The sequence below is a fragment of the Euprymna scolopes genome, chromosome 8, assembly GCF_053919585.1.
Source record: "Euprymna scolopes isolate OS-2025 chromosome 8, ASM5391958v1, whole genome shotgun sequence".
Taxonomy (NCBI): Eukaryota; Metazoa; Mollusca; class Cephalopoda; order Sepiida; family Sepiolidae; genus Euprymna; species Euprymna scolopes.
The window spans coordinates 151,039,450-151,067,391 of record NC_136489.1 but is presented as its reverse complement, the minus strand read 5'-3'; the positions used below and the strand labels follow the sequence as shown (position 1 = coordinate 151,067,391).

Below are 27,942 nucleotides of genomic sequence, written 5' to 3'. Positions count from 1 at the left end.
TCTCAGAAGGTTTCCTCTAGTTACTACACATACAAAACTGCTGAAAGCATTTTGTCCCACTGCCTTTGTCAGAAACATTGCTTATGGGAGACTAGCCTGGGTACCCGGTGAAAAGAATGTGAAAAAAAGTGACATCTTTGCCATTGCGTCCATTGCCAAACCAGAAGTGGCAAAGGTCTAAATTAAGGCTAGTCAATCGAAAAGAGGGGATGGCTTTCGAAAATATCGGCGAAAAAAGCGACCCCTCCCTGTAGAAAAGTGCCCAGTTGAGGGTAAAGGAATTAATGTTTTTAGCCAATTTTTCGATATTTGTCATCCGAAGGATCGAGCTTCAAAATGATACCGATTTCATGAAAATTCGTCACTTCTGTCAAAAGTTTTAGACGGATAGACGGATATACATACATACATACATACATACATACATACATACATACATACATGCATACATTTAAACAGACAGGTGAGATTTGTATTATAGAAGAAGATGAGGACTGGGAGACTAAATAAGGAGAGTGACAGTTACAAGGCTGCCGAAAAAGCATCCATAAATTCTTAAAAAACATTGTTTTAAATCCTCTCCTCAACATTTCTTTGCAAATTTTTCATGTTCAATTACATTTGAACCATATCTTCTGCTTTTTATTTTTTAAATTTTAATTTGAAAGTAGACCGACTCCATGAGCGATTATTATTAAGTAAATAAACAAAAATGCTGCTTGTATATTATTTGCATCCCAAAAATTTCTGTTACTTTTCAGTCATATACGATTTTGTACATATTTAATTTCTTCTTTTAAGTCACATAAAAACTGTGTTATAAACATTTACGCACAAACGAACACATTTTTACTATGGATAACAAAACGAAAAAGTGTTTAAAAAAATAATAACAAGTAAATATCATGGTAATGTTTATTGGTTGGATTTCTACCAGCATTTTGTTTAATTTTCTATTTTTAAGCGATTATTGAGACTCCAGCGACGTGACATTTTCATGCACGTAACACTCAATACTACTTGGGCGGACGTTGTCGAGAGTGCTCCCCCCCTTCCTAAATTCCACAATTTTCACTTTTTTTGTTTTTTATTTTTCCCCTGTTGATATCGTCGATTACAGACTTAAGTTTCAGATTATAAAAAAACTTGAAAAAATTTTTTTTTCATAACTTTTCACATGAGGGTTCGGTATTCAATATAACGTTGTACTAAATTAAACACTAAATTTGTGACCACGATGAATAGATAGATATATACACAGATGAGAGAGGGAGAGACAGGAAAGTAGATGCATAGATTAGAGGGGACGGGGGGGGTTTACAGAAATCTTTCTTTTTTTTAACCCCTCCGTTCCAACCCCTACCTTTCGGTTACATCAGGGAGAGTTGCGTTTTTTTTTGTTTTTTTTGACCGTGGTCACAAATTTTGTGTTCAATTTAGTACAACGTTATAATTAAAAACTGAACCCCCACGTGAAAAGTTATAAAAAAAAATTTTTTTAATTTTTTTTTTTTTTTATAATCTGAAACGTAGGTCTGTAATCGATAATATTAACAGAAATTTTTTTTTTTTAAGTGAAAATTGTGGAATTTAGAGGGGGGGGGGGCACTCTCGACAACGTCCGCTACTACTTGTTTTTCAAATTGAATAAACGCTTTAAAATAAATTAAAATACTAAAATCTTATCCAGCTAGGTAGAAGAGTAACTAATCTTGCCTTTGGTAACGTTTATTTGTTAAATACTTGTTATATTGACTGCTTTTATCGTTTTGTACTTTTGTTCATAGTAAAAAATACCCCAAGTCGCTTTCACTTACGTAAATACAAAAGAAAGCAAACAAATACAAGAACATTTAAGTCAAAAACGTCCCCGACCCATCACCACCACCACCATCACACATTCCTTTATGGAATTTTTGTTTGGACCGTATCTTTCTTCTGTTTTTTTTTTGTTTTTGTTTTTTTTTGTTTTTTTTTTTGTTTTGTTTTTTTTTTGTTTTTTTTATCAGAACATAAAACTAGATCGATCCAAAACGCAATTGTTACAAAATAAATACGCAAACAAACTGCTTCTACATTATTTGAGCTGAAAAATTTGCTGGTGCGTTTCGGTCACAGATGACTTCAAAAAAATATAATCGTTTACTTTTCTTTATTTTCTTTTTTCTAAATAGCATACAAACTTTGTTAGGTGTTTATTTAGACTTGCACTTATTAAAGAAAACTTTGATGTAAGGGGCTACTATCAGGGGCATAATTTGCAGGGATACTATGTAGGGAGTTTAGCAGCAAGATACCGTTTACATTACACTTGAACTTCTGCATGCCAGTACAGTCGAGGAAACAAGAGTCCAGAAGGGAATTCCAAATTCTAGCAGTTCTGGGGAAGAAACTATTAGAGTAGAAGGCTTTCTGTACCTAGGGATCTCTACTGCGTAGGGGTGGGACTTTGCTACTTGCCGGGTGTATTTACATCGAGGGGCCACAAGGGCTTGTAGTTCGTCAGAGCATTCACCATTAAAATACTTGTAAAACAGGCAGAGGGCTCCAACGTTTCGTCGATGGGACAGAGGTTAAAGCTTAGATGACAGTTCAGGACCTATCAGGTTGGCGACTCTCTATTGAACCCTGACCAGGAGGGAGAGATAAGTAACATAAGAAATTTAAGTTTATTGAAGATTGTAGGAAAGTAAAATATATTTAAAGAACACAGCACAAATAAACAACAAACTTCTTTTTAATAATAACAACTTAAAATATTTATTGGTAACAGGAACTGGCAGGTCAGACTGCAAAAAAGGAAGAAGGAACAGACAGTTCTTTTTAACGTCGTCGTCGGTCAGTCAGTACTGTGTCTAATAGCTGTTGTCTCCAGTGGAGGCCGTCGATGATAGAGCAAGATGTTTGCTGAACAAGGGACGAGAGAGGATGGGTGGTGCTTAGCTGAAGGTCCGGTCCGATCCTGACTGACTGACGTTCCCTCAAGACTTAAGGGAGTAGATGAATCAATGCGCCCTGTTAGCTGATAGCTCAGCCTGCAGCTGAAAAACTCAGAGGGGGGGGTATTGATTCACAAGAGAAAATAGTTCTCTTTAACTGCTACATCACCCCCTGCTAAGACGGAAAGCCAACAGGGAAGAAAAGTAGTCGTCACAAAGAACAGAAATAGTACAATTAGTTTACAATTTTTTATGTGAAAAAATGTTCTTGCTTTTCTGTGAAAAGCTGGTTTTCCTGCTGATGAAGAAAAATATGTTATTTCTTTGGGGAAGAAAAATGTCTTTCTTGTGAAAAGTTCTGTTTTTTTTTGTTTTTTTTTTTTGAAAAATCCAAACAAAAATTGGACAAAGGCATATTATATGTACAGAGTCTTACATAATTTCTTTGGCCAATGTACTCTACGGCTCGTACGTGTGGTGGTTACGTAATTGTCTTTGGATGAAGTACTCACTTCAGGTGTATGTGTATTTTGATGCTGTGTGTAAGTAGGGGGAATGTGTGGCTCGTGTGTTTTTGTATCCAGAAAGGCTCTTTTTACTCTGCCAATAGAGACAGTTTCTCTTTTACCACTAATATCTAAGGTGAAAAGTTTATAAGTACGTGTAAGCACGCTATAAGGGCCAGTATAAGGTGGAGTTAGAGAGGCTTTCATGACGTCCTTTCTGAGAAAAACGTGAGTCTAAGATGAAATGTCCTTTGGGACCAATGAGCTTATGGTCTGTTCCCTAGTGTGCATCGGTGGGAGCTTACTAAAATAATCTCACAGTCTGTCAACATACAGAGCTGATTGTTGTTAACTCTATTGGCATCAGTATTTGACCTGGCAATGATAGAGGTACTCCATAGACAAGTTTGGCTTGAGAGTATCCCAGGTCCTCTTTGATAGCAGCACGATAGCTAATGAGGAAAACAGGTACGTATTCGCTCTATCGCTGCTGATCGGGATAAGCACGTAGTGCTGCTTTCAATTGGCGATGGAAGCGTTCTATCATCCCATTAGAAGCAGGGTGGTAGCTTGTAGTACAAATACGTTGGATCCCTAGAATTCTGGAAAATTCCTGAAAGAGATGGGATTCAAACTGTACGTCATGGTTTGGTGGGAACTCCATGACGTGATATCCAGCCTGATATCAGGGCTCGCGCTATGGACTCAGACAAAATGTCCGTGAGGAGAATGGATTCAGGCCGCTGTGTGAAACGGTCTATGCAGGTCAGGAGATAAGTAAATCCCTGACTAACCAGCCATGGTCAATTTGAACATGGCTAAACCAAGCGTCTGGGGTGCTGAATATTCTGAGGGGTCAATACAAAAATAAAGAAAGAAACGGTTCTTCTTTGTTATTGTAGCGAAAATGCGAAAATTGAATTATTGAATTTTAAGTGAAACCAATGGTATCTACTGAATTGTCATGTCTCAGTAATGAATGAAAATATCCAAAAATTACGAAAAACGATGGTGTAGAAAATTAATTATTAAAGGAAATAGTTTTCAAAGCCTTACATAATGACTGAAGAGCTCGCATATTAGCAGGGGAGGTAATTCATTTGTAAAAATATCAAAAACTTAGGCCAATTAAAACTATGAGTTATTTCTCTCGTGTTTACGTCACACGTGACAAAACAAACATGACAAAATCATTTTTTCATGTTGAATCATAGAAATACGTGTTTTATGTAATATTCCGGTAATATTAAACTAATCAAGATGACAATTAATTAGATAATATTGCATATTGTTGAAATTGACAAAAAAGGGTGATAGTGCATTGGCGGCCACCTGAAGACTTACCTTTAAGAAGTTGATTACGGGGAGGTTAAAAATAAGAAAGTACCGAAAGCGGAATAAACACACCCCAACTTCTCCATATTAAAAACAGCTTTCGGAATAAACACCCTTTGCAGGTTGGATAACCAGTGCACTTTCACCCAAAAAAGTAAGTAAATATCGACTGGTTTCTCTAGCATCGAGTAAGACATAAAATTTGATTTTCGTAAAAAAAAAAAAACTTGTAGTAATGAGAACGCAAGAAAAGAAGCCTCATTTATTATTAATTATTAGTATTAATTAGTATTAATTAGTATGCTGGGAGCTGTAGAGATATGTGTTTTGAGGCGAGACAAATGCATGTATTAGAATGTAAACTCTTAAAAATAGCCAGAGTAGACTATGTCTTTATCTCTCTGCCTGAATAATGTATCTAAGTTTATGAAATAAACAAGTATTTAGTGTACAAAGTATGCTTATGTTAAATAACTGTAAGTGATGATGATCCCGTTACAGACACGCTTTTCCCCATAAAGAATCGCCTACCAGGAACGAATCTAGTCCAACTGAATGAAAGCCACAATCTGGCCAAATATGTCTTTAATCAACATCGTCATATGAAGTCTCCAAGAATCTAAACAGTATGCAACACCGGGAGAGATTTTCATCCTAAAATTAAGTTTGCAGGATAAAAAAGAAGACATTCATAAAGAACTGCCCCTTTTGCAGGGTAGCTGGATTTTCTTCATATCAAAAAACCGACCTTGTGTCCAACTTTGCCCTCATGGGGAGCAAATAGGGACAATATTCGTTTTTCTTGATAAGTTCATTGGATATCTTAATTATTCTAAAAACGTTGTTCATTATTGGATTATCTTTGTTAGTAGGTTGCAAAGAGGAAGGGTTAGTCGTGGAAAGTGTTCCTGTGTGGAGACGTAGATTACAGATAAGACAGGCCTGTTAAAAGAGAAAGGTTCATGTGTGTGTGTGTGTGTGTGTGTGTGTGTGTGTGTGTGTGTGTGTGTGTGTGTTGAAGTTATGGTTCATAGCCAAGCTGTATTATTTGTCTACTTGAAGATAGTAGTAGAGGTGTGCATCACGAAAGATTAGAGACAGTACTGTAGGATGAGAAAGAGAGTTTGTGTGTGTACCGCATTGAAATTAGTATGTGGAGATGGCTATGTTGGCTTGTTTGTATTCATGTCTTAGTCGAACCCTCAAGCCTAAAGGCCAGGTAAGGTCTGTTGAGTCCCAAGAGAGAAGTTGAGGGTGGACAGGTCTGTTCCACGTAGAGTTACTGTCAGTCCATGATCTAAGAAGAAAGAGAGTGAATGTGTTACTGGTTTAACCTTTTAACCTTTTATAAGCTCAGTCACGTGCTTGAGAGGTGGTTTCTGATTGGACAAACCAGGAAGGATATGTATTCAAAATCTCCAGCCATGAGAATTTGCTCCTGCTTATGTTTGTTGCAATTTTGTCTGCCAATACCTACTTGATGAAATTATGTGATGTTTGGAATTTGCTATCTTCGTTCCATGACGAGTATGTACATCATGAAGACTTTTCTGCATTTTATTTACTTATCTTTATTATAAGTGCAAATCTAGATAAGTACCCTTATAAGTCTATCCCTCTCGGTGAGGGTCCAAAAAAAAAGCTTTTACATAACAGGTACATAACCTATTGTGTGACATATTATGTAACTTAATATAATATGTTACATATTATGTAACATATTATGTAACTTAACATTATTAACATAATAGGTTCACAACCTATTTCATCATAACCTGTTATGTAATTTATAGGTTTATAATATTTTGTAACGCTCATTGTATATATATATAAATTTAGGTTTTTGTGTGTTGATATTCATATTAAAAACCTTTTTTTCTATTTATTTAAAAAGAAAATACAACTTTGTTATATATGGGTCATGGAATTCCATTCATCTGCCAAAGCTCTAGCTGATTTGCATATTCTTTTAAACATTCATTTGAATTAATTCCCTATTAGTGTTTTGTTTTCTTATGGGATGATCATCTTTAGTTAACTATTAAAGTCACCATTCACCCATGCATGGAGTATTGTCGTCAGTTTTCAGCTGGTGCACCAACCATTAGTCTAACCCTCTCGTGCAAAGTTAAAAAAAAAAAAAAAAAAAAAGAAGAGGCTCTTACGTAATAGGTTCATAACAGAGATTGCTTTCTTAGAGTCTAACACCATTAATATCTGTAACAGAGAGATGACACTTACAGCTTATGAATGCATAAGTTCAGTCATCATAGCAATGCAATTTGCAATCCCCTCTGATCTATTTGGGTGAAATGAAAAATAGGAGCCATAACTTTTGGAACACTCATCGTACGCGTTAATCTCTTCTTTTTTTCCCTTCTTTCGTTTCTCTGTTCTTTCCTTTTTGTTTTCCTTTTTATTCCTCCTTTTTATTCTGTTAAGTCTTGACGTTCTCTTTTCCCCTATCACTTTCTATGTTTGGAGTCTAAAATGTCACTTGACTTACCACCCCTCCTTTTGTAATTTAACATTTTATTTTTATAAAAAATATATATTTCATTTCTTCCATTTGAGATCCAGACGTCTTCAGTGGCACATAGGCTTTATTATGTCGCCTGACAAAGACTTTTGGTTCTTGCCAACCAATTGTCCAAAAGCATTAGCATGTTTAGTTTAGTGACTATGTAATATTTGTCTAAATAAATGAAAATATGCTGTTTGTTTGTTTGTTTAAAAACAGGCGGTTTGAGCACTGTAAAAGTGGTGGATGGATGTTTGTTTAAATAGACATTCGGACAGGTTATTTGTGGGCATCGCTTCTGTGGTCAAGTGGGAGAACTGCCGACTGTCAACGCGACGATTCTAGGTTCAATCCTTGGCTTGGGAGAGGTGCTAGTCTAGCGGCACTGATGCTGTATGTCGATGACTACAAATATATTTTAAGCCCCCCTCTTTGGGTAGAGCACTGTCGTAAATAATCTCACCCACTACTTAATTGGCTGAAAAATGCGAAGCTTGCTGTTTGTTTGTTTACAAACAGGCGGTTTGAGCACTGTAAAATTGGTGGACAGATGTTTGTTTAAATAAACATTCGGACAGGTTATTTGAGGACATCGCTTCTGTGGTCGAGTGGGAGAACTGCTGACTGTCAACAAGACGGTTCTAGGTTCAATCCTTGGCTGGGAGAGGTGCTAGTCTAGCGGCACTGATGAGTTGTGATACAACGAAACAGGACTGTATGTCAATGACTACAAATAAGAATCCTGAGGCGAATAGGAACACAGATTAATTAATCTTATGGTATTGTGGTATTGAGTCTTATTTTATTTTCTTCGTCTATGTCCCTTAAAAGACATAATCTTAATATATTCTCTTTGTACATGTCGAATAGCAAAGTTATTTTGAAGTAGACCTAATATTTGCTAATGACTTTTCCTCTGAGGAGATGAGCCTACATCGAAAATCCATGGATTAAAGAAAATACTCTGAATTGTATTCTTTGTCCAAACAATAAATTTCTGTTTTGTAAAATTATATTTTCCAGAATTAAATTTAAAAAACCTTAATATATATATATATATATATATATATATATATATATATATATATATATATATATATATATATATATATATATATATATATATATATTAAATAAAAGATGAGGAATAAGTTACATATAACTTTATCATATCAGATCAATAAGTTAAGAATGAAAGAGAAAAATCTCTTTAGGCCATAGTTAATACTGGCCTTTCTTTTCTGATAAGAAGCATTTTACTTCAAAATGCCATGGCATAAAGAGGTTTTTCTTATTTTTTCCTTATTTATTTGACGATGTAATAGTTATATATAACTTTTATTCATCATCTTTTATTTAATATGTTTAATTGCTCCTCTTAACAGTGTTGAGCTTTATCTATCTAGATAGGTTTTGCTTTGTTAAAGATACATTCTTTGCTAGCTTCATTTTATATATATACTAGTCTACTCGTTGGCCCTTAAAAGGTAAAATGTTCAAAATAAAAAGTGATTTGAAGATTATATTGTATTTTATTATCTTGAGAAAACATTTTTTTAAATGATGAGTGAAAAATAAAATCCAGGGAGGCTCCAGAGCATTACTGCAAACACTAATTAAAATTAAGGAGGCCCTACTAAAAGCACTACTAAAACTAAATTTCTGCTCCCACCGCCTTGAAGAGAAAATATTTTTAAGTAAGGCCTGAAAAAAAAATTCGTCAGAATCCCCAGGAGCACTACTAAAAGCAATAAATATTGTTATAAACTTGATTATAGTTGTATATTATATATTTATATTTAAATCATTTTTTTTAACTCAAAGGGGCTAAATTACATTTATTTGTAAGGAAAACACATTAAAATAAATTAAAACAAATAATATTGTTGATCTTGTGCATGCAGTGGCTTTTAATATTGGACTTTAGACAGGGCAGCCATAATATAGGTAAGCAGACAAATATTTTTAAATCGGAAGTTTCAACGCCCAAGCAACCAAGCTGAGCTGAGTTTTATATATATATATATATATATATATATATATATATATATATATTCCCTAAAACTATCGTTTTAAACCTATCTTCTTTAACGGAAATTTGATTTTTGTAATTAATTTAAGCCCATAAGAACTTTAGCTTGAACCTTTTTAATTTTTATATTTTAATTTTTCTTGTCCGATGAGATCAAATTTGATTGAAACAGTCTGCACATCGTAACAAGATATGACGGTATTTGCATAAAGAATAATAAAGAAATATAATTTGCTCTCTTCAATTGAGCACTATCACCGACCCTTGTTGAAATTCAATTATTCTAAATTTTTTATATCTTTCTACCTGGAATAAATATATATATATATATATATATATATATATATATATATATATATATATATATATATATATATATATATATATACTTCAGTATGATGTAATACAATAGATCTACTGGTATGGAAATCCAGTGATTATTGGTCTTACAAAATATTATTGGCTGTAATCTTTTATAAAGACAATCCCAGCTCCGGAATTTACCATACAATTTGGATATGAAATTCAATATCCTTTCATTTTGAACCAATATATAATTTCCCTTACTCTATGATTTAAAAACTTTAAAAAGTTTTAATCATGATTTTCTGTTTATTGCATTTAGCAAATTAGGTATAAACCATTATAATATTTGCTAATAGTTTCTCCTCTGAGGAGATGGGTAGACATTGAAAACCTAAGGTTAAGGAGATATACTTATTGAAATGTATTCTTTGTCTTGCATATAATAAAAATTCTAGATTTGAAATTTAAATTACTAACTTATGATATATATATATATATATATATATATATATATATATATATATATATATATATATGAACAAATGATTAATAAAACATGTTAAAAGACATCTTGAAAAAGAGTCAAAAACACATTTAATTTTAAAAAGGAAGCACAAGATAAGTGGATAGTCCTTAATCCGTGGAGTTTCGAAGAAACACTCTCCCTCCCACCAGAGGGCAGGAATCAGCAAAATGTGGGATCGGATTTTGCATCTAAAAGTATTTAATGAAACTACATTTTATATATATATATTTATATATATATACATATATATATATATATATATATATATATATATATATATATATATATACACATCCTCTCCCCTTAAATAATTTTTATTTTTTATTTTATATTTTATTTTTTATTTATTTATTGTTTATCTATTATTTATTTTCTATTTATTTATTTATTTTCCATTTAGTGTCTTCTAACAACTCTTGCTGACCTTTTTTTTAAGTGATGACCTGTACATTTCAGTTGACCTATATTATTTTGCCCTATAAATTTTTCACGTCTTTAAAATTTCCTGTCTGGGTCATTTTGACATTGTTTCTCTATTTATATTTAACTCTATCACCATTTTTTTCTCCTCTTTTTCTTCCTTGATCTTTCTTATTTATATTTATATCTCGGCAGTAGAATGAAAAGCATATCTTATTTTCTTTTATTAATATTATTGGAATTTTTTCCTTTTTTCCTTGTACACATTTTTGTGAATTTTTCCATGGATTTCTGCCTTTGGATTATTATGGACCATCTTCTTCCAATTACGGGACTTTTGGATTTTACTTGTGCAAATGGAAATTTAATTAACTTTCTTGAAGTTATATATTTGGATTTTACCGTCACTGGATTATTTATCTTCCACCAGAATATCCATTCATGTGTAATCACCTTTTTCCTCACCATATTCCCTCTGATTCACTTTTTTTGTTTTCAAGTAAGATCTTTGACTTACTTGTTGCTTCATCAAATACTTTTGCATGCAAAATCCGATCCCGCATTTTTGCTAATTCCTACCCTCTGATGAGAAGGAAAGTATTTCTTCGAAACTCCACGGATTAAGGACTATCCACTTATCTAGTGTTTCCTTTTCAGATTAAATATGTTTTTAACTCATTTCAAAGTGTTTTTTAACATGTTTTATTAACTGTTTGCTCGTATATATATATATATATATATATATATATATATATATATATATATATATATATATATATATATATATATCGTACTTTTGTATTTTTATATCTCCTATTTGGTATGTCCTTATTTCTTGAGTATTTAATTATCTTTGTTTGTGAAATGTCTCTGCAAAGGCTGTACACCCGAATAATTCCACTCATTTGATGACTCAATCATCAAATATGTCCATCACATGAATGCACATGAAACCCCCATAAACGGTTTCTCTGTGTGTCACTTCAGATTCATAATTCACCATTGTAAAAAGAGTTTAATTAAAATTAATAACAAAATATTACTTTTAAAATGTGAATTTCATACATATATATATATATATATATTTAGTTATTCTTTGAAGATCTATGCTATTTCTTTAATATCTACTAGTGGGACCTGTGGAAATTCCACAGTGGCATTTTTCATATGTAATATATTGTTGCTGGACATTCTGTGGACGGTCAGCATGAACGGAGACCCCGCGATAAAACTGTAAAAGTATTTATCTAAGTAATCTGTTGCGTGTGTAGTGTGGTTATTACGGTTTATCTCCAATATCCACTGCTGATAAAAGTAATGATTAAATAATAAATATTTATTCATTTTAATTGAGTTGGAATCGATAATTGTAGCGGAATCAGGAATTTAGTACAGAATTGGTAATTGTATCTAGTATATATATATATATATATATATATATATATATATATATATATATATATATATATATCTATATATAGCCAGTAGAGTTTAGTTTCCTAGAAGTACATCCTATGAAACAACATGTGTCTACCAAAATAGTGCTCAATGAGTGAACAGAGCAGGTATATTAATTTTATTTATACAAACATTAATGGCTACATATGTGCATACATGTTTCTGTAATCACCCACGTTGGGGGTTTACGTCTTCAGGCCAAGAATTGGCTATATATATATATATATATATATATATATATATATATATATATATATACGTTTTATTTTTTATTACCGTATCTTTCTGTTAAGTTACATTATTGTTTCAGCTACCCGGCCGTTTTTTTGTCCGTCTGTAGCTTCCTCAGAATTTTACGGTTCTGTAAAAGTCTGAGGAAGCTACAAACGGCCAAAAAAAAAAAACGGCCGGGTAGCTGAAACAATAATGTAACTTAACAGAAAGATACGGTAATAAAAAATAAAACGCATATTTGCTCTACAACTGTATTGAGCACTTTCTTCAGTTTTTATTAATTACCATTTCTACTAAATATATATATATATATATATATATATATATATATATATATATACTAGTGGAATGGAGGGGGTGCCCGGCTTTACCCGGTCGTAAAATACGCTTAAATATGATATTTTAATTTGTCCAAATTTCGTATATATTATAGAATTGTGATTTTAAAAATAAAAAAAGGTATTTGGGTGCCATTAGCTAGAATCGAAACCGAAAGCAAAACTGAAGCATTCAAAGCTGGTGACGTTACCACTGTACCAACGTGACACGCATATGAACTGATTAAAAATAAACTAAGATGAATGTACAAAATGTATAACGATCTTTTTTTTTTTTTCAATTTTGACCCCTTAAAAATTATTTTAACCGGCTAAAGACCCATAAATGAACGGTCCATGAAGAATCCAATCATTTGAGGCTGCTCTGTGACTTTTAGTTTCAGAAGAGATAGAGTTTGAGAATATAGAGACAGACAGACAGACAGACATAGTGTCTTTTATATGTTAGACTAGCAGAGGTGGGGGGCATTCGGATTTGCCCGGTTGTAAAATACGCTTAAATATGATATTTTAATTTGTCCAGATTTTGTATATATTATTAAAGAGTCGTGATTTTAAAAGTAAACAGACGTATTTGGGTGCCATCTGCTAGAATCGAAACCAAAATCAAAACTGTAGCATTCAAAGCTAGTGATGTTACCACTGTACCAACGTGACATGTATACGAACTGATTAAAAATTAAAAATTAAAAATAAACCAAGATGAATGTGCAAAATGTATAACGATCTTTTTCAATTTTGATTCATAAACAGAAAACCAAACATAAAAAAAAATACCAAACGCTAAAACGGAAATATTTATAAACAGAAAACAAAACACAAAAAAAATTACCAAACACTGAAACGGAATTATTTATAAACTGAAAAACAAAGCACAGAAAAGAAAATTACCAAACGCTGAAACGGAATTAAGAAAAAATTTAAATATCTAAAATTATTTAGAAAGATGGAAACGTAGAGCTTTTAACAAGCTAATTTTTCAAAGGGAGATCAATTCAGTCAGATAAGTAAAACTTTAAATAAAAAATATAAGATTGAGTTTATTTTATTGAAACTCTAAATAAGTCCATTGAAAAAAATATTTTTAGAGTTAAAGATATACAAAAAAGTTAATTCAATGTTTGTTTATTATTTTCAGGTGTAAAATCAATATTTTTTTTACCATTTTTATTGATAATGGTAAGTGAATGAAAAAAGATTTGAAAAATTACAACCTTGAATCAAAGTAATTTTTTAGGAAATAATTAAATGTGTGTGTGACCATCTTCTACTAATAATTAAATTGAAAAAAATGAAAATTATTACCATTGCCAAGGAGGTTATGTGTTTGGTCGAGTTTGTTGCTTGACCAATCAACACCAAACTTGGGCAAAATATTTAACATATTCTAACTTATTTATTCAATTAATATTTAATTTAATTATCTAGGTCAAAAACAAGTTTACTAAGCCTTTTTAAAATGGTACTTGATAACCTCTTGCTAAACAGCATTATTAGGGAAGAATCAAGGACAAATGGAGTCATCCTGTGCAATAACTAATGAAAAGGGAGCCTTTAGGTTGCCCTCAACTATAATCGGCCAAGTAGCTTTAGGTCAAAGTTCTGTTCATGATAGACTTACTACTTGGCCGATACTGTAGCTAATGAATCAACCACATCTTATATGACTGAAAAATTTGGTCTAGAACGAAATTTTGATAGAATTCCAATTTCCAATTTTTTCCAAATTTGATATATACATCTGATGCTCCTTGATCACAGTAAGCACCATGCAGAAACTTCAATCTGATTAGATAGTTTCTAAATTTTCAACGTTTCCATGGCATAACTTTTGAAATACTTTATACAATATGGAGAAGTAAGGTTAAAAAAAAAAAAGGAAAAAGAAAAAGGAAACCTATTTTTAAATGTTTTTTTCTCTGATAAATAATTCAAGTAAACATTTATGTATAGTCGTAATATTCATTTCATTTATTATAATAATTGTTTTATTATTTTATTTTTTAATAACATAGAATCCGATACAGTATATTCTAAAAAAAAAAAATTAATTTAGTCTAAGAAGAAATCCCAGTTTATTTAGTTTTGAAAGCTTGAAATGTCACACGTCTTAACTTCCTAACTATGTACTCGTGACTTGTTTGCGTTATTAAGTGTACATAAGAAAATATATTATCGAAATAACTAATAAAAATTAAAATGAGTTGATAAAACTCTACAATGTTTCAGGAGACGATGTGTTTATAATCAAACATCGAAAATGTACTTGTATTAGAAATATGGCTTACAGTGGAGAGTTTATTAAAACGTAATCTGGTTACCAAAATGATAACTTTAAAGCAACCAGAATGGTCAAATGATATTCCCTGAATCTGGGATGTGTTCATTAAAACGGTTACCAAAAATGTATAACTTTAAAGCAACTGGAATGGCCAAATGATATTCCTTAAATCTGAGATTTAGCAGTGCCTTAACAGAATTCTGTTTCTATAAATAAAAAAAACTCGGTGACTTGGGTGGTGGTTAGAGTAGATAATTTGAAGTGAGTATAATTGTAGCATTTTTCTCTGTGAAAGTTTTATGTGTGAGAATCAGATTTCCCGGATAAAATATAACAATAATTGAAAGGATGCGAAACGAATGCAAACACCCATGAAGATTTAGACTAATTACTTAGCAGAACAGATTAGCATATGAAGCAGTTATTTTCTGAAGTGACAAAAAATTACACAATTTTATTATGTAGACAGTTGATAAATTTCAGTTGTTCAAGTAGGGGATTTTTTTAATCATAAAATAATGAAAAATATATTGAATAACTTGAATCCCAACGATTATTATTATTATTATTATTATTATTATTATTATTATTATTATAATTATAATAATAATAATAATAAGAAGAAGAAGAAGAAGAAGAAGAAGTTCTGTTCATGATAGACTTACTACTTGGCCGATACTGTAGCTAATGAATCAACCACATCTTATATGACTGAAAAATTTGGTCTAGAACGAAATTTTGATAGAATTCCAATTTCCAATATAATAATAATAATAATAATAATTTAAAAAAAAAAAAAATCGATATAAACTTAAATATTATTTTTTCGGAGCCAAAAATAGCAATTTTCTAGCATATCTTAGAAGGAAAGACAATATCAAAGAAAAAAAATGACACAGTTTATCCACACAAAAATGATTAAATTTTATTGACAACTTAATAAGACAATAGACGTCAGAGTTTATAAAAACAATGATTTATTTATGATAAATGTCATTTGGTGACAAGGCTTACAAACTGACGAGTGAGGTAAGAGTGTGTGGATAGGACGAGTTGTCTTTTGCAGGCGACACTGAAAATGTCTCCAACGTTCAATTGTTCACTCTCGCATGTTTTTGTTTGTTTCCTTGTGTTGCTATTATATTGACTATAATGTCTATTGTTTTATTGTTTTGCATTTTAATAATTCCAATCCAGGTTAGAATATAGAACCCCCAATTGTTTCTGTTTAGGTTATTTTCCATAACCCCAACTCTTTGATCAGAATGCCGATTGATTCCTTTGTTTTAATTGAATTACGTCCGCAATCGAATTTAACATCTAGCATTGCCCAGATCCTGAATTTGCGTGTGTGCAATCCATCCAATATTTTCAGCATTGCCCATCACCTATCCAACATGTTTAGTAGCTTGTGTCTCTCGTTACTTACATCTGCCAAGGCATTGGGTCCCAAAAGGCCTAGTCAGGATATGTCATTTGCACACATGTTGCCTCTGAACTAAAACAGAAAAAAAAAAAGAACTATTTGGGTTTTTATATTAAGCGCAAATTTTCTGAAGTGAATATTTCTTGCATTCTGATTGGTTGAAAGAAGCTGCCAATTTGAAATATTTTTCAGCCAAGACTCGATACTTAAAAACAATATTCACTGCTACTGCTTTCCACACTACAAACTTATTCTAGAAATTTCTTTTCAAAAATATTAATTTTAAAACCATTAAACTGTCATTTCATAGGAGATTTCTAGATTTGAATAAGGCATTAAATTGAACAATAGAAACCGTGGGACTTATGCAGTGAACGACCTGTTTTTCAATGAATGTTGCGTCGGCACATTCCAACAGCTTATATAAACCGTCGGAATATGACGAAATGCTCAGCCAATGCAGCAGATGACAGTTAACAAATTGGAAGGAAACATTAGTTTTTATGCCGCAAAAATTTAAATCATTAAAAATAAATCATTTTAATTAAATTTGTCATGGTGAATCTAACAGGTTTTTTGATTATGCTACAGTCGTCAGTAAAAAGTTCTTTTGTTTTTACTAGGAATGAAAATTAATCAGAAATACATGAGCTCTCAGGATATTGCAACTATTCGAAATTTACAGTGAGAGTGTGTCATTGGATCAGAACACATTGTGACCGATTGAAAAAATTTTCTACAGGACAATTGCAGGGAGTACTTTGTAAGGAAGCTTCAAAAGATAATCGAAAATCTGTTGCAGGGTCGAAAGTTGGTGTGCAATCGACCCTACAACTAAAAGATGATACAGGCAAGAAAAGGACGAACGACAATGGTAAAGAAGAGATGACAACTGCAGTTGATACAGTCGTGAACAAATATAAATCCATCCAGGGTCATTTTCAAAAAACAAAAATTGAAGGAATGGCGAAGTTCTTAGACTAAGAGTTGAAGTTCAGCTAGCATTGAGCTGAAATGACTATGTGGTCATCGCCAGTAACTGCAGGAAGGCGCTGACTTGCAATGTTGAGCTGCTAGAATTAAGTGAGTTGGTGATAAGTGGCTGTTGCTACTGGGTTCGGCTGCTATCGGGGAGGTAGTCTAATCTGTTCTGTGTGGGCATGTCTGCTGCTGCTGCGTTGGGTTAGGCCGCTGACGGGCCCATCCTCACCACTCAGCGATCTAGTCATGACTGACTGCTTGAAAAAACAATGCTGTATTTATGCTCATCCTGTGGACATAGTTGTAGACAAAGCGGCTCCCAGCACTGGTCATCGTTTTTGTTTTTGATTTGTGTTTGTTTTTGTATTTTAACGTACTGTAGGGAACCATCCGTCTGGGGCTTATGTTTACTTGTCCATATCAAATTGAAGCTGATAAAGTAGTGAATGTGTTCGAGTGGGAATTGTATTCTTACGGTGTTCCATGGAATAATTATTCATGTCGATGTACTTGCCAGAGGATCGTTAGCTGTGATGTTTATGCTTTGAATTTGATTCTTTTTTTGATGAGTGTTTTTTTTTGGTTGAAATTGCGAAAAATTTTCAATAAAGAAAAAAATAATATAGCCTACCCCCTGACCTTAACAAAAAAAAAACAAACAAAAATGGAGTAGACAAAATTTTTTTTTTTTAAATTTGTCATAAAACTAATTTTTTCGTACATCACCCCAGTAAAACTCTTTAAAACAGTAACATTTCTTACGAACCCACCCCCAAAGAATTCCTTTTGTTGCTTCACATTATTTTATGAAAAAAAAATAAAGGGTTCCGAGTTTGACAAAATACACTTGGAGAAGGTCGGAGGTTACATCGGCCAAAACGTTGTGAGAATAACACTCAAGATGAGAGCAGTAATCCGAAAAATTCAAATAATAGGAATTAATTTTCTGTACGCACTCTGTCACATAAAAATGCATGAACCGTGAACTATTTTTAATGCTATTAGGTAAACCTTTACTGAAATGTAAGTAGATGACGTTTGGAAAATAGATGACGTAACTTTAGGATTATGTTCAATATGTGTAAAGGAGCTTCTGTAATAGGACTCTATTACTAGTTTCTCTTTATTTTCTGCTTCATTTCTTCCTCTGTGTGGTCTGTGCTGATCATCTGTATTTTCCAAAAACGATTTTTTGTTTTCCGTTTTTGCTTTTTTCTTTTTTCTTTTTTTTTTTTTTTGTTGCAAGGAAATCATCACTTATCAAGGCATAAAGGTCATTCGAGGATAAGGGTTGAGTGTAAGGTGGTTCTGATACAGAAGCGCCGTGATCATTAGTGGTGGAAACTGGGTAGAATTTAATTATTTAAGAAGGGTGGCTCAACAAGAACTTGTTTACATTGGACTTGAAAATGACCATGTTGTAGTTAGCTGGAAAGCAGGTCAGTGGAACAGACTTTCACAGGAAGGCAGTTCTAGGAAAAAAACTTTGTTCGTGGAACACGCATTTAGGTTTAAGCCCAGATAGAGAGTAGGGGAAATTGTTGATAGGGGTTGAAGTTAGAGAAGTGCTTTTTTGTGACAATTTTGCAGGGGTGGGGCCATAGATATAGGCTCAGATGAGCACTAGCCATGAAAATAACGATAGAGTGAAGACAGGCTCGCAACATCTCTTCTATGTGAAAGAGTTTCGTTTTCTATTTTTAATAATTTTGTTTACCCCCAAACAAATTCTATCACTACTGAAGTGTAAGGAGCTACTGTGATAGGGCCCAGATTTATTCAGACAATTTGGGGAGTAGAGCAGCAAGATTTGAAATTGTTACCTGAAATAAGAAGGGGCAGCAGCATTCACAGAATCATGACACTCAGATCTTTCTTCTGAGCCCCACGGTTTTTATATTTGCTTGGTGTTATTTTTTATTGTTTTGTTGGTGTATCCTTTCACAGAGGTATTATTTATCTATTGCACATATAGAAATAAACCAGCATTATCAATCACATTGTATGTGTTAGATGTTTACAATAAAGAATTGTAATCAATATTTGTTTCAGTGGCCTATAACTCATTAAGCAAGCCTTCCAAACCTATATACTCATGTAGTAGAAGATGAAGAAATTGAGAAGTTATACCGTTGATTGCTGCTAAGAGTAAACTTCTTTCCTTTAATAATTACAAGAAATCTTCTCAACCACTGATAGCCATGGCGAATGATACACTGCCTAAAGGCTCTTCATTCATACTCCTCAACTTAATATGAATTGAAACGAATACATTTAGGTCATTGCCAAGGCTGCTGCAAAAAAGGTGGGCTCTCTCAGTCGTGCTAGAAAGTTACTCAAGTCTGAGAGTATTCTGTACTTCTACAAAACCACCATTCACCCATGCATAAAGTATTGTTGCAGACATCTGGGCTGGTGCATTTGCTACTAGTCTTTTACTCCTAGACAGGGTTCAAAAAAGAGTCACCAACCAAATAATCTGTCAACCAAACTTCAACTTCTGTCCCGTCAACGAAATCTTACATCCCTGTGCCTATTTTACAAGTATTCTAATAGAGCATGCTCTGATGAACTCAAATCACTTGTGCCCCCTTCGACAACCGACAAGCAGCTAAATCTCACTCCTACACTCGATGCCAGAAAGCCTTCTACTCAAAAGTATCTTTCCTCACACTGTTAGTCTTTGGAATTCTCTTCAGATCCCTGCTTCTCTGACTGTACTGACATGCAGAAAGGAGTTCAAGTGTAATGTGAATAGACATATCCCTCTGCTCAACTTCCTACATATTATCCCTGTAAATTTGGTCCCAATTACGTCAAAGTGTCAGTATGCCTTGTTTGTCATGTTTAGTTTCAGAACAGTTTCCGGTGGTTAGTTGTTCTATACAAGCCCTGGAGATGACGAGTTCTCAGTAGACAGTTGTTCTGTACAGGTTCTTAACTTATAATCTTGTAGCCACAAAACAAATGTTTCTTCCCATGTTGACACGAAGAAAACATATGCAAGGTTGCTAAAGAAAGGGTTAATTTTTATGGAGCAATTCTGGTTTCTGATTGGTTGGGAGCAAAAATAGTGAATTAATTTGATTCGTTAGTTCCTAGTAGCATCGTTTATGAATAAAATCTCCCAACAGTGAGGGACCATACCCCATTACGAGTAAAAAATATTGCAACACTCCCCAGTTTACCCAGAGTGCAAGAAAGCCCCCCCCCAAGGACACAAACCACTTGATCCTACACTGTCCAGTCAGCCAACTGGAAAGAGGCCATGCAACAGCCCATCCATCTGAAGACAATTTCTCAGACTGGCTAAAAAGTAAGGGTTGTCCCCTTTTCATGTAAGTATAAAAATAGAGAGATTTAGTTAAAATGAAAATAAAATGAGAGAAAGCAGGAATCGAACCCTGGATATAAGTTTTAAAGAACAATAGGTTTAAATGGAATGTCCAGTAAATTGTTGATTCTGATGAAATAAATAATAAATAAACTATCATTGTTAGAAAGAATGTGGATAATAAAATATGGGTTAAATGAATTAGATATGTAGGTTGAATTCCTTTGTGAAAACAACAAAGAAAAAATGGGAAATCAGAATGTTCGGAAACGTGCAGGTCGCGCATGTTCATGGCACGTGAATTGTGGTCACGTTGGCCGGACATGCATGGATTTCTCAATATAGGAAGTGAGAGTTAGTTAGTTAGTTAGAGAGTAAGAAGTCAGAAGAAGAGAGGTAGAGTCAGACGATAGTCTGAGTCCAGACATGGGTTTCAATCGTCTAGAAGCGAGACGGTCACTTCTGAAACATTAGAATGTGAACCTTTGAATTCCTGAACGCAAAGCCACCAACCGGTCAGTGGAAGAATAAATGCTCATCATGTTTTTATAACTGCCGTCTCCTGTGTCCATCATTACATGAAAAAGGTATTGTCTATTTATGTGTAAAAACCATTTGAAATTCATCATCTAAAAAAATATATGTGTTAGAAAGTATATGTGTCTATTTATGTTATACAAACAGCCCCGTTCATATGAACTGTCAAAGCATAAATGCCAACCTCTCAATCTATCGGCATAAATGCCAACCTATCGGTCTGTCTATCTAGATATGAAAACACCTTCTCAAAATGTATTTATATGCAATCTCTCTCATTTATAAACTCTCACTCTCTCTTTATATACACCTGTTAATGTCTCCATATCTCACAACATGATCACACACATGAACCTCAAAGATCTCTTACTTCCATGAACACTCTTAAGACTCTAATCTCCCCTAAGACTGTCTATCACTCTAAGACTTTCTAATACAAACAAGAACACTAAATAAGAACTCACGTAACATACGCGCACAAGTGGTACCTTCGTCTAATAATAATAGAAAATATAACATAAAGGTCTAACTCATATGATACTACTACTAATACTAAGACTTTTACTTCTCAAGCTATAATGAAAGTGTAGTATGGTCCTAGTTGAGGTAGTGTCCTAAATTTCCCCTATATTAAAAACACAAAAGTAAAGAAAAATCTGTATAATGTACATACTCATGATGAAAAAAAAAATATTATGTTCTAAAAATTCATGTAAAGTAACCAAGTAGTTTTACTTTTAAATAAGAAAACCAAGTAACAGAAGTAACAGAAGAGCAGCCAAGTAAATGTTTCTTGCTGCCATGGACCACACATTCATATTTCACGAGTATCTGCTTTTTCTGGTCCTCCCACGTGGTGCATTTTTTCTCTCTGTTTTTCTTTCCTTCCTCTTCCTCTGCTGTGACGTCATATCGTGCACCGGCTTGCTCATTTGCATATGTGTCATATGACGGTTGCTGCTGCTAACATGCGTCAGTGACTCTGTTATAGTATTTTTTTAAATAAACTAGGTGCTTTTTTTATCTTAGCACTAATGCAGATTGTAGACAACTCCTTGACATCAAGTAACAGAGTAACCGAAGAGCGGCTGTCTTGTCCGTCATTGTGAAAAAAAATCTAACAAAAAAACAAAGGGAGATAACTCATAATTTCAAACTTGCAAGACTTATGTTGTAATGCCTACAAATTCTCATTAATCGCTTAAAAATGATTTTCTTTATAAAAATGAAACTACTTAATCAATTCATGTGATTTTTTAGAATATAATATTTTCCTTTTGTCATGGATACGTACATCTTATAGATTTTTCTTTATTTTTGTTGCTTAATATATGGGGGATTATGAACATGCACCAGGCAATTTTTCAATTAATTTCAGATTATTTTCTACGCCCCTATTTCTTAGTCTCTCAACGATTGCAGTTTGATACAATGTCGGTTTTTAATGTGGAGAAAATCCAGCTATCCCAAAAAGAGGAATTCTAGATTGGAACACAAATACAAAATTATTTCAGTCTAGAAAGATCTCTGTTTCATTAACTGAAGACAGAACGGACGGAGTGTAGTATCGGAACAGATTTGAATTATTTATTTGCCAGGAAGAAAAACATACAATTTAACAAATTAGGTACTGCTATAAAAAATGTTGAGAACTAGAACTGCCCGCTTGTGTAACACTGTTCCAGGCCGATTACAATATGGTAGCCTTCAAGTCTAATGAAAACAAATTCTTGTTGAGCTGTCCCCTTAAATAATCCAAATTCTACCCAGTTTACACGATTACTAAACTATCACCTTACATTCATTAACCCTTATCCTCAAATTGCCTTCGAGCCTTGATAAGTGGTGATTCTTCTATAATACATACATACATATATATATATATATATATATATATATATATATATATATATATATAGGTAACAGCTCTGACCCAGCTTTGGAGTATTCTGCCGAATAATAAAAACTTTACAACTCTGTTCTTCTTATATATATATATATATATATATATATATATATATATATAGGCTGTTCTTGTGAAAATTTTCAAACGACATAATGTTTGAATTTGTCCAAATAGACTTGAAACAATTGTAACTAACAATAAAATACACTTTTTGTTGCTATCAACCCATTCTTTGAAGTCTTGGTTTTTGTTAAAACAGTATATATATATATATATATATATATATATATATATATTACAAGTTGCAAAAAAATTACAATACTTGTCTGAATACATATATATATACATATATATATATATATATATATATATATATATATATATATATATATATATATATATATATATATATATATATATATATAGTCTTTGAGATTTGAAAAACAAATTACTCGACCGCCGGTCGAGTGTGAGGAGAAATTTACTCGCCCCAAAAGATTTATACTCATCCGACTTTATGTCTTTGTTTGAGTCAATAATAGTAAATAATTTTACAACAATTCAAAAAATTACTGTGTGTATAATCTAATGAGAAAATATTTGTTTAACTCTTGTAAATCAACTATTTTATTACTACAAACATTTCAGTAAATATTCAACAAAACGTTAAAATACAACATCAGTTTCTTTATATAGCATCATTCATATTATTGTTCCATAGAACTAAGAATCATTTCTTCGGATGCTTGATGGAACCATGCGTTTTTTTCCTCTTTCAAATGTTCGTCTTTACTTTTGTAAGCATGAAGTGTATGTAGTTCTAGCATTAAAGAATATTTTTTCACAATGAATTTCAAAATCAGAGAGCTAAATGAACGCAACATTTTGACTACATGCTAAATGTGTAAATTTGACCTCTTGTTGACCTTTAGCATGACCACTCTTTTTTTAATACGATATTCCAACGGTCTCGCAGCTAGAGATGAAAGAATTAACAAATGATGAGACATAGGTCATTCTAAGTCACCGCATATTTGAAGATCGTAAAATAAATGAGTTTTTCCCTTTTCTTTATTTAAAGAAATTTTATTGACTGGCGGGCGAGTGATTTATGATTTTTAGTTGCCCCAAGAAATTTTCAATCGACTGTGCCGACCGGTTGAGTGAAGTCTCAAAGGCTGTATATATATATATATATATATATATATATATATATATATATATATATATATATATATATATATATATATATTCAGACAAGTATTGTTAAATAGCACGGTGTGTTTTTGCTTAATGAGCTATTTTTGTAATTTTTTTCAATTTTTCGAAAAATTGAAAAATTACAAAAAAAAAAGCTCATTAAGCAAAATGTGCTATTTAACAATACTTGTCTGAATGAAAACATACTGCCTAAATACACAATATATATATATATATATATATATATATATATATATATATATATATATATATATATATATATATATATATATATATATACATACACACACAATATATAGGTCATAAAGGATGGTCTTATCATCTTATCATTGGTCAACTCCAATAATATTATTAGCAAGTGATTAAAAACATTGCATGAAATGAAAAACGAAACCTTTTTATAATAACAACGAACGGGTCTATTCAATTACCTACATCGTTTGGTATAGGTGGAAGAAAATTAGGCTATCCCCTGAATAAAATAAAGAATTAAAAATTTTTTGGGGCTCCAAAAAGTCTATCAATAGTTATCTTCAGGTTTTGATCGTCTAGTAGACAAGAGAGAGAGAAATATCCTTCCTCATTGTTTTAAAAATTTTCCTGCTGACTGACAGTAATTTCCAAATGGCCTGAAGTAGTTCTTCAGAGGACAAATGAAATCAATGTGCCCTGCAAGTTGAAATCAGTGTGTAACCAAATCACCTAGCAGGGACATTTATCCATGGGAGGAAATAAATCTTTATTTTCAACTACTGCAAGGTCGATGGTCATCATCTGACTATCTTACTCTTAGCTAGAATCATTGCAACCATCACAATATCACATTGATTTTAGGGGTCATCCTACTCGAAATATCCGATTTGTGTAAAAACTTAAGCTGATATTTAATTTTCTCACACAAAGATCGCAGCAAAATATGATGTCAAGGAGTTGTCTACAATCTGCATCAGTGCTAAGATAAAAAAAAAAAGCACCTAGTTTATTGAAAAAAATACTATAACAGAGTCGCTGACGCATGTTAGCAGCAGCAACCATCATATGACACATATGCAAATGAGCAAGCCGGTGCAGGATATGACGTCACAGCAGAGGAAGAGGAAGGAAAGAAAAACAGAGAGAAAAAATGCACCACGTGGGAGGACCAGAAAAAGCAGATACTCGTGAAATATGAATGTGTGGTCCATGGCAGCAAGAGACATTTAAGCCTGTGTCGAGAGGGCAGAGTTTTGTTAAGCACTTGCCAGTGCAAGAGGAACTCTAAATAATAAATAACAAGAAACAAGATGCAGGCGTTGCTTGGAAAGTAACGGTAATAAATGCTTTTTGTTAAAACTGAAAAAAAAAGCTGAGTCGGGTTTCTTTCTTTTGTTTCCTTGTGACTGTTTCAGACATGTATTGGGTCCGAGTGTTAAAATGTAACGACACCATTGAAGAATGTTGACTTGGAAACCATGTTTAATTTCAGAAGAGTTTCCAATGAGTAGCTGAAGATGAAAAATTTTAAGTCGGTAGCTGTTCTGTATAGGTTCTGGGCTTTATAATTTTGCAGGCAAAGAGGAAATGCTCCTTCTTATGTTGACACAAAAATTGTGTTGGAATGCCAAAAGATTTAATTTTTATGGAGCAATTCTGGTCTCTGATTGGTTGATAGCAGAACTGATTCAATTTGAGTTGCCAGTTCCTATCGGCAGCGTTTATAAATAGAATCTCCCAACTTTCAGGAATCATACCCGCATTCATTATGGTAGGGATGAGTCTCCTTGCTGCTTCAGTTGCTTGGAGACTTGAGTAGAAGAGTACCAGTCAAGAACTCGTTCCTGACAATCAGCCCGACAGGTGTGGGACCAGGAACTGGCCCAGTACCTGTTGGACTGAGGTACGCCATCTGGGTATCTCCCAAGTGGTCCATCCTCCCAGGCCTTGCTACCCAGCTTTCAGGTGGAGTAAGCTCATTGCTTACTGCCTGAGGCGCCCCGACTCGGGAATGCCGACGGGGTGCTCAGTCAATTTTTGCTAGACAAGAGTACCCCTTCTTTAGGGCAGCTTGCTTGACACCCAACTTTTTTGACCTTCTGTCACACAATGCTGTGATGGTCAGCATCCAAAAATCTACCTCGATTAATTATCAAAAATATTGCAACAAAGGATATGTAACAACTACGTTACAACACGATTCATAGTTTATTTTTTGGAGAATCTAATGTATAAGAAAATACATAGTTTACAATTTTATAAAAAATAAAAGTGTTTTTTTTTTTTCTAATTTTTTCAAATACTAAAATCTTGTTTTTTACAAACAGTATTTTTTTTTGTTTGTTAAATTATAAAGTTTTAATATATGTAAAAAAAAAAAACAAGAAAGAATTACTTTTTAAAAAAACACAGATTTTATTATCAAAAGAAAAAGACAACTTTTGTTAAACTAAAAAATACATACATAAATAAAAATAACTGATCAAGGAATAGTAATTTGTTTTCTATGGGAGTTAGCAGTTTGGCGATTCGATTGCAAAAGGAATTTGGCAAATAATATCAATATAAATAGGATTGATAGGATATTAAAACCAAATGAACACTAAAAATATTTGAAAAAAAAATGTTTTTTTAATTGTAAATTACTATTTGCTATATTTCAGATTAATTTATTTTTTAAAAAAATAATGATTTTATTTTCACAATTAAATTGAAAAAAGAAAGATTTTCTAAATATTATTTTTACCATAAGAAAACAGAGGACAAATTAGTAAATGAAACAGGAAGTAGTAATTTGTTTTCTATTTTTATCTCAGCGGCAAATTACAGACATCTAATTGACGTCACATTGCGCGGCCATCTTAGATATAGATAATTTAATTTTACTAGAAATTAGCATGCTCTATTTAAATATATTTCTGAATTATTTCACGATTTTATGGAGTGTAAAATAAATAATTCTTTTTTCCAGTCCTACTTGATAAAATTACATTCAGTTATTTTTTTATTTTAACGAATTTTCAAGTGTAAATTCATCTTTTCTCACCTGTCTAACATGAAACGGAATTTCCACAAACACAACTTCTTTACAAGAACTTCCCATTTGTAAAGCACATTATCACAGGTCTGCATCCTTGTAGATTACAACATGGTCGTATTCAAATCCAAAGTCAATAAATACTTGCCACAAAGCACCACCCCATAAATGTTCAGTCCATACCATTCAGCATTTTCAATCCTCTTATAATATTCTTCATAATTCTCATTAACCATTATATCTTTTAGCCTTCATAAATGGTGAGTCATCGTTACAAAAAAAAAAGGGTACATATTTTTCTCATTATTCGGTAAAGTAATTTGAACTCATTGCGCATTCTAAGCGAATTCCACCTTCCCCTGTTTGATAGCTTAAAAGTAGTTCATCGAACGTAGCTAGTCAGCTAGATATTTACATGCATGAATATTTTTCGCTTCATTATATAAATTGTCTTGTTATGGCATTGTAGAATTAAATTGCTAATTGCAATCAAATTAGACAATCCTTTATTTAATAGCATGGAAGTACTTTAGTAGACAAATGTAGATAGATAAATAAATGCATGACGATAAACCTTTAACTTCCGTTTGGGATGACTAAAATGTTTCGTTGATGTTATATTTTAAAGATA

The 27,942-nt window shown here is 32.6% G+C and overlaps 1 protein-coding gene across 11 annotated transcripts in view; it reads left to right on the top strand.

The window, feature by feature from the left end:
* LOC145283838 (uncharacterized) overlaps positions 1-27,942 on the top strand; it is a 240,039-nt gene that overhangs the window by 47,768 nt on the left and 164,329 nt on the right. For 2 of the 11 annotated variants that reach the window (XM_080132946.1, XM_080132945.1), the window contains exon 2: positions 13,754-13,794. The exons of the other annotated variants lie outside the window; for them this stretch is intronic. The gene's annotated coding sequence lies outside the window, so the exon portion shown is untranslated. The remainder of the gene's footprint in view (positions 1-13,753; positions 13,795-27,942) is intronic. 11 annotated transcript variants of the gene reach the window in all.